Raw genomic sequence first — 8,455 nt, forward strand, 5'->3', positions numbered from 1 at the left:
CATATGAGGCAGGTATATGGGTCTTTACTGCACAGTGGATATGGGTCAGATTTGGGTAGTAAAAGATTTGCTATGTGGGTTAACTCCATGTCAGCGGCTGAGATTACAACAGGGGGCATATTACCTTGTACAACCATTTTTACCCATCTATCCATCATTCAACCACTGATCCAGCACACTGTTGCGGTAACAATTACCAAAAAATTACTATTACTTAAAAATGGAATTAATTATTCTCTTCTGCAGCCACAGTCACTTTCACAGGAACATTGGCTCAGCCATGCGCAGAGTATGTATCCCGTGTACTTTGGAAAGGGTCTATTAGTAAGTCTCCCTTTGTCAGGCAATGTCCGGTACAGATTGCTCTCATCTACCTCAGTGTTTATTAGAAACCAAAACAATTGTCACTAAGTTTTTAAGTCACAATGTTTTTATCAACTGGAAGGACAACACAGGACACCTTCATGGGGAATGGATGGTTCACCAGCAACTATACCTCATTAGACATCTAAAAGACTTCAGGCTTCTCCTCCCAATACTAAAGAATCTCTACACAGCCACCGTCGAAAGCATCCTATCAGGGAGCATCACCGCCTGGTTCGGGAACAGCACAGTTACCCCAGCCATGACCTTTTCTCAGTGCTGAGGTCAGGCAAAAGCTACTGCTGCCTGAAGGCCAGCACAGAAAGGCCGATGAAGAGCTTCTTTACACGGCCAATATGGATACTTATAGTTTAGGACCTCCTATAGCCTACGTAACTCACACATGTAGATAAGTAAATATTTATCTGTTTCTGGACTTTTACAGTACCTCAGCTAACTTAATGCCGATTTTGCAGGCCAAAGATATTTTGATTATCATGTTTAATGTCTGTAATAAGTGACATTTTGTCTCTGTCTCATCTTTCACACGTATATCCCCCTTTTCTTGCATAGTTTGCAGATAGGCAACCGTGCATTTCACTGCACATTGAACTCTTATTTCTATAAGCGACGAATAACACTTTAATGTGTTTCCTCTTTGCAGAGGCATACAAGACACGGTAGTCTAATGCTAGTTAAAAGCTGGTCAACAGATACCAGCTCAAATACATCAACTGGCCCAGAAAAACTAATTGTCATTGGGCTCAGAGCCAACATTAACGATACACCTAGTAATAGACTGCAGAGTAGTAAATGCTGGCATTTTTAGTCATTATAGACAAGGGCTGATGATTGATTTCATTTGCTTGAATATAATCCATGACACTAATTTTACATTATTTATCACTAAACACTTCAGATGTATATTCAGAACCATACCTTTATAAACTAAAAACACAAGTGATATCTATCACAGATGTTATCTCAGCAATGGCAACAAACTCTCCTCTCTGCTGACCAGAAACCACATCATCATTCCATCATTTAACATTTGAGTACAGCTGAAACCTACAATCACAGGTATGGCAGTTACCATAATCATCCAAGGACTCTAGAGCTTCATTATGCAGATGTTTCACCAAATGACTTTCCTATTTTGTTGAGCCACAACATAACATCTTACTACAAATGAGCCTTTCATCTGTTTGAAGGAAATTAAAATGCATTAAATACAATTTTGAAAGTACTGCCATTATAACCAATCGTATTTCCATGTGATACTTCTATGAGTCGGGTCGCTGGCCTAGACACTTTCATGCATAGGTATGAATTTAGGTGGTTACCATGCCTACGCTTCGCAGGACAGAAGAGAAAATGGTTAACAACTTTCTAGCACACAAAATAAAACAATAACAACATAACTACAAGAAATGTGTCATAGCAAATGCAAAGTTATGCAATAGTCCTAAATAATTTATGGTATAAGCCCACAGTTTTCGGAAGTGAAGTTGCTGTTCTGGTTTTGTGATTATTATTATTAATATTATTATTATTACTGTACCATACAAAGCATTTTTAGTATTTTTCTCCACTGTATTTAAATTTTATGACATTTAATAGGCCCAATTTTATAATCCAATCTAAGTTTATCAGTTCCAGCTTGTCTTTCTCAGAAAACACTGAAGTGCTATATGGAAAGATAACCATCTTGCATTTTTGTGAATAAGCAAGATGCCAAAGTCAGTTTTCTGCATATCCAATTTTATTAAGGTATGACCAGATGCAACAGATTTTGAAGTTTGTTTTTTGAGATTGCTCTCATTGGAAAAAAAATCAAAACCACACTTTCAGTTTGGCCTAATAGCAGCAATAAGCATAACAATCCTTCCCTAAACAAATCCTGTTTTCGAAAACGATAAATCTGCAATTAACTGGGTTATAAATTCACCAGTGTCTTCTACCTGCTTCATTATGGTTGAATCAGATATTTGCCACATTTTGATTTGCTTTATAATTGTGCCTCTGTTACTGAAATCTGCATTCAATACATGTGTTAAGGTCTCCATCAAAAAAAATGCCTGCACTGCATTTGTCTACCTCTGTTGATATTTTCTGCGTTTGTTGTGCACAATATTGTTCTTGGCAGCATGCGTGCTTTGATTAGCTTACAATAATACACTCACCTCCTTCTCTCCATACGGAAAGATAGATGGATAGATCTCAGATAGTTCATTAGTTGTGGATGCTTTGTTGTCCAAACAAAAAGAAATAGTGTGTGTGTGTGTGTCTGTGTGTGTGTGTGTGTGTGTGTGTGTGTGGTTCAGGTATACCTTACATTTTGGGGACCAAATTTCCCCACAATGTGATAAAAACGTGTTATTTTGCTGTTGTCAGGATCATTTTTATAAAAATCTGTGACTGCAATCAAAAAACTAAACATGCCAATATTTGTATTTTGTTTGGTTACTTATGGTTAAGGTTAGGGGTGGGTAGGGGTTGAGGTTGTCATTGTTGGGATTAGGGTTTTGCCCATAGAAATAAATGGACTGTCCCCACAAAGATACGAGTACAGGTCTGTGTGTGTGTGTGTGTGTGTGTGTGTGTGTACCACCCCCTTTTTTAAGTAAATATAGTTTTGAAAATTACACTTTTTAAAATGAATATATAGTCAAAGACTCTCAGTTTTTGGGATTAAAATGTAACAATTAAGTCCTACTCAAATTGTTCCAAGGTAGGAATTTTATGTTGCAGTCAATGGCATTGCGCCAATCAATTTAGGCATGTGCCTACCCAATCTTTTGTAAAAATGTAATTTAAATTAATTATTCAGTCAACCAATAACATGTCTATATTGTTCGTGAATAACACGTTATTAAACTGGCAGTAAAATTGCAGTCTGGGTAATCTGGCAAATGAGCGTGCTTCTGCCATCAGATCGCATCTCACCCTCATCTACTATCAATAAATCTACCCATCATCAATGAGTAGTCACATCATGACATTCATGCCTTACATCTCAGTGTATGTGTATTTTATGTGTCATATATATGTGTGGTTTTCAAATGGTGCCTACCCACAAATTTGCTTCGCACAATGCCCCTGGTTGCAGTAAATCACACTGGCCTGTTTCAAAGATAGAAGCACTTTCACACAGGACAGTGAAGTTATGTCTGTTGCTTCGTCTTTGAGCTGAAACAAAACCTCAGGAGGAAGTTACATAACCTGAAATAAAAAAAAAAAAAAGCGTAGATTTTCTTGATGTTAGTCATTGACAAACACACGAGAAAACAGTAGGCTACAAGAAGATAGAACATACCTTTGAAAGTAGAACACAAGAAGACAACTTAAGATAGCTTAAGCATAAATGGGTCAAAGGCCTTAACACAGAACCATTAAAAGAAACTATCCAGTGTTTAGCCCAAACACTTGATTGCATCAGAGAACGGGATCCTGGTTCAAAACCAATCTTTTCAAGAAAAGGCATAGAACTGTAACTTCAGGTCTGCATATAGGTCCTTCCTCCAGGCAGCGTACTTAGTCGGTCAGGAACCATCGCATGCAGCAAAGACAAGAAACAAAGCAAAAGCGATAACTCTGAGTGGCTTCTAAACCAGAAGGGAAGTCATGACAAACACATAGCATAGTGATAATTTGACACAGACTTGTCCTTTAACACTCATGTTAATTTTTTATCCAATATGCATTGCCTGCAGCTCAGCAATATTGCAAAACTAAGTCAATTTCATACTTTTCAAAATGAATACATGCATTTGTCTGAACTGAATACATGCTTTACTTTCAGAGAGTACAAACTGTGCACCTTCTGCCCTACAGTAAATTTAAATTGCTTCTACAAGGACATGTAACTTGAAGAAGAAAATCTGATGCATCTGATGCCTCATCACTGGTTTCCTGTGAAGACCACACTTCTTCCTCTGATTTATAAACCATGCCCTTGCTTATCTGACTGAGTTGTTTGTGTACTATCTAGATTGTACTCCTGATCTTGTGCTAATTTCTCAAATGAATAAGATCTGATGGTGGTAAGGCTTTCAGCTGTTGGACTCTTACCTTTTGTAATGGATACCCCTTAAATCACAGTACTGTACAGTATATAAATCTCAGAGCTGAATGAACTGTCAAATGACAACATTGCCTAATACTAGTTCAGGATATTTTTATACCAATTGGCTTATAGTGTGGTCTCACAGACCAAAGTTTTAAGCTGAGGAAAATAGTATTATTTTTGAAATCCACTTTCCCCTGGATCTTGACTTGTGATAACAACAGATATTCTAACCATTGATGCAATTGCTCATTTCAAACTTATCAAAGGCTCATTTGGAGTGGAAATTATACTTATTTCGGCAAACTATTGAGTAAGTTCTTCTTTCTTTTTTAACATTTCCTTAAATACTGTGAGAAGAATTAAATTTACCCATAATAAATTTATGCTATTTAAATAATAGCTTTTCTGTTTTCTGCAAATTCATGAGAATTTCCACCAGTTACTTGTATATTGCTTCCATTAGTGTTACTCCTAAAACAAATTCCCTGTTTTTCTGGCTATGGTGATTATAATGAGTATGGTGCTGGGAAGTTGTTGTTGGCTATTTAGGGATTGACTGTGTGAAATTAATCAGCGTTACTGGTTGTAAAGCATATGGCACAGTTGGTCCCCTTCTATGGGTGGCAGCTAGAGTCCCTGAAATCCGGTTTGGACTGAAATGAGCTGTTACCTTGCCACCTCTTATGTCAGCTGCTAGTCTACAGCTATCTCTTAGCTTACGTCGTTGGATGGATGTCTCCTGTGGGTTCCTGTGTTCCTCTTCCCAGTACATTGCATTTTCACTTTCCAAAGTATCTGTGATTGAGAGATGCAATAGCGATGCCAATTGTCATCTAAGATATAAAGCAAGATGCCTCTTCCAGGCTCTTATTACTATTATAGCTTAAGCCTGGGGTGGCCAATCTCATCGACAAAGGGCCATTGTATATGCAAGTTTCTGGGATAACCTTTAGATCAGCTGTTCAAACCCAGATATGAGGACTCTTCAGCCAATCAGTCCTCTAATTAGTAATCTAATTAGGGAGTTGTAGCAAAAGAACCCACACACAACGACCCTTTTTGGATAAGATTGGGTACTCCTGGCTTATGCAATACTCTGCAACGTGATGGCCCTCCTCCAACTGCAATATACCATACTGTCGTCCCCCCGCCCCGGTTCAATTGAACTAAGGCCTCTGTGTTCAACTACGCTATTCCCTGCTCTTACTCCCCTCTCTATCATAACACTAAGTAAATAAACACTACGGAGATCTACATAAATAAAAATTATATGCAGTACAAATGATAAAATGGTGCTTTTGATGTATGAGTTCACAATCACTTCATTTCTGATCAGTATTACAACTAAATGGTACTAACAGTTTTATTAGTTATATATTTTTAAAGACACAAAATCATTTAAAACACATAAACATCAACAAACAAAAGAAATACCGCTATCAAAATTAAATGTTCTGAAGCTAAATGTCTTGCAAACATATTCAAATTATTTTCATTTTGCCTTATGGAATTGTTTAAAAAAACACTTCTTAAATTATTATTGTGCTCTGAGGTATGTAGGCTTTTCCATTTCTTAACTTTGAAGTATGCTTAAAATATACAGGTAGAAGGGGGCACCATCAAATCATCAAAAAACTTCAAAAAGCAAGCTGCCATTCAACACACTCCCTGCTAATATCCTCAAGACATTTAAATGTAAATTATTCAAATTCATTTAGTGGAGGAAAATTGGTCTAAGTTCAATATGAAAAGTGTCAGAGAACAAGAAGTGCTGCCTAATTGTCACTTGTTTGTTAAATTTCATTTGGATAGGATGGAACCTTCAAGACAATTCTTTTAAGGTGACCTGTGGTTGTATTATCAGCTAAGTGCAGTAAAATCCGTAATCATGTGGTGATAATGAAAACGGTGCTGTATTAACCTTTAGGCTTGAGTATCCGCAGGGCACACAGTAATAAAACATAAGTACTATAGTAGCTTCACCAAAGGACCATTGCAGTGTGGAAAATGTCAATATAAAAACACTGAATTTGAGGTGAGACTTTATTAATTGGAAAAGTATTGCTTTTGACATTGTGGAGATGTTAAGAGAATGAATGTATAACCTTTTTGTTTAGTTAGCTGACCTTTTTTGTTATTGTGAAACTTACAAAATGTAATTGTGCAAGGCGTTAAAATATCTTAATGTATATTGGCATCCAAACATCCACTGCTCCGGAAAAGCTAATATATGCAGCGTATGCTTTGTTAATGTTTTGATCAATCTTCTGGTGCATTTTCAATAGGCACACCAGTGCTTAAGCCAGGAGTGGCCAATCTTATCCGCAAAGGGTCGGTGTGTATGCAGGTTTTTGGGAATACCTGTTGGTCAGCTGTTCCAACCCAAGGGTGAGGACTCTTCAGCCAATCAGTCCTCTAATTAGTAATCTAATTAGGGAGTTGCAGTGAAAACCCGCATACACAGCGGCCCTTTGCGGATAAGATTGGCCACCCCTGGCTTAAGCCTTCTGATATTTTCCGTGTATATTTTACAACAAGCATAAGCCTGTGAAAACTGAATAACATGTTTACATTTCGTAGTTTGAGATAAAAAAAATTTATGAGGTTTTGATTATGAATGTACAGTATTGCATTGGTTTTGACCATTCAATGTTCCTGTTAATTGTCTGTATACTCAAGAAATTGCATTACTTTTCAAATACAGAGTGAATCAAAAGTCTGCAACCACCTAAATACTTAAGGCCTGATGCTGGATTGATATAACCGATATCATTTTGCATTAGATCAATGGGTGCATTTGTAAGACACATGTCATGCCACAGCTTTGTTGATGGTGACTATCTGTGAATTCAGTTAAATATTATTAAATAGAAATAAATCGTCAAAATTTCATACTACATGTGTCTTTCTATCTATTGGAATGAAATTTGACCCAGCACAGTATAGATCTCGCTGAGAGTGATACCGTGTATCCAGTTCATACCATTTCATAAAATGTGTTCATGTATTGCACCTGTATGGTGCTATTTTATTATAGAAAAAGAATCTGTACCGTACAATGAAATATTTCACCACAACTTCAAGTGCTGTCTTCTTTCCCTGCGCTCATTGTTTGTTACCGTGAACACCTTTTAATCTCTTAGTGCATTTTGTGCCTTTTTCATGAAATTTAAGCGCAATCTCCTTTTATTATAAAGTGCTGTGATTTCATATTTACAGTATTTGCTCTAGAGTGCTGTAGATTTATTACAGTATGGTCCTTAATGTCTTGCCTCGCCCCTATAACTATCAAGATAAGCCGGAATTGATGTGCAAACGCAAATCGACGCATTAGTATGTGTCACCTGTCTCCATGCTAGGTCGTTCTCTTTCTTTGCCAGGCCTCTGGTAAAGCTGTCACACAATTCCTATTTTTTTTCTATTAGGTCCAGCAAAACTTCCTCCTCATCACCTGCTTCTCGGTGAAGTTCCGTTTTTCGTCAACTAAATTTCTTAATAGCAAAATACAGTTACAAAATAACAAGTGGAAAAATTATATTACAAACAGTAATGAGGATACAGTATGGAGGACTAAACATGATATAAGCAAATAATCACAAAATATATAAATAAATACATATATACATTTTGTTCATGAAAAACTGCCTAATACAAAAAGTTTATTGTTGTGCTTATTCAAAGAAAAAATATCTTCTTGTCTCAAAATAATGAGATTTGTTATCTTAGGAGAGTGGCATAAATTGCAAGCATGACCGTTTTCAGTTTCCATAATTGATACATCGTCCTCTTGCTATATCATCTCTTGAGAATTAGGCTGAAATGTCAGAATCCTGTTCATTCAAGAGAGTTCAGTATTGTATAATAAGGTATGATGTATTGTATTACTATATTTAATGTTGGTATAGTCTTACTGTGCGTAATTTATCAATTACACTTGACCATATCTATGTACACGAAAATCACGTTATGTATGAGGCTATGAGCTGACTGTGACGTGTGAAAGGTGCGAGTGGCTCAATCCGT

The 8,455-nt window shown here is 36.7% G+C and overlaps 1 long non-coding RNA gene across 1 annotated transcript; it reads right to left on the bottom strand.

The window, feature by feature from the left end:
• Window positions 1–3,685: 3,685 nt before the first annotated feature.
• LOC111859418 (uncharacterized) lies at window positions 3,686–7,883 on the bottom strand. The gene is made up of 3 exons (XR_002841817.1): window positions 7,777–7,883; window positions 5,153–5,227; window positions 3,686–3,896 (listed from the first exon to the last, which is right to left on the bottom strand). It is a non-coding gene; the product is annotated as an uncharacterized lncRNA (long non-coding RNA).
• Between the last annotated feature and the right edge of the window lie 572 nt (window positions 7,884–8,455).

Source organism: Paramormyrops kingsleyae, chromosome 3 (genome assembly GCF_048594095.1).
Source record: "Paramormyrops kingsleyae isolate MSU_618 chromosome 3, PKINGS_0.4, whole genome shotgun sequence".
In the NCBI taxonomy this organism is placed as follows: Eukaryota; Metazoa; Chordata; class Actinopteri; order Osteoglossiformes; family Mormyridae; genus Paramormyrops; species Paramormyrops kingsleyae.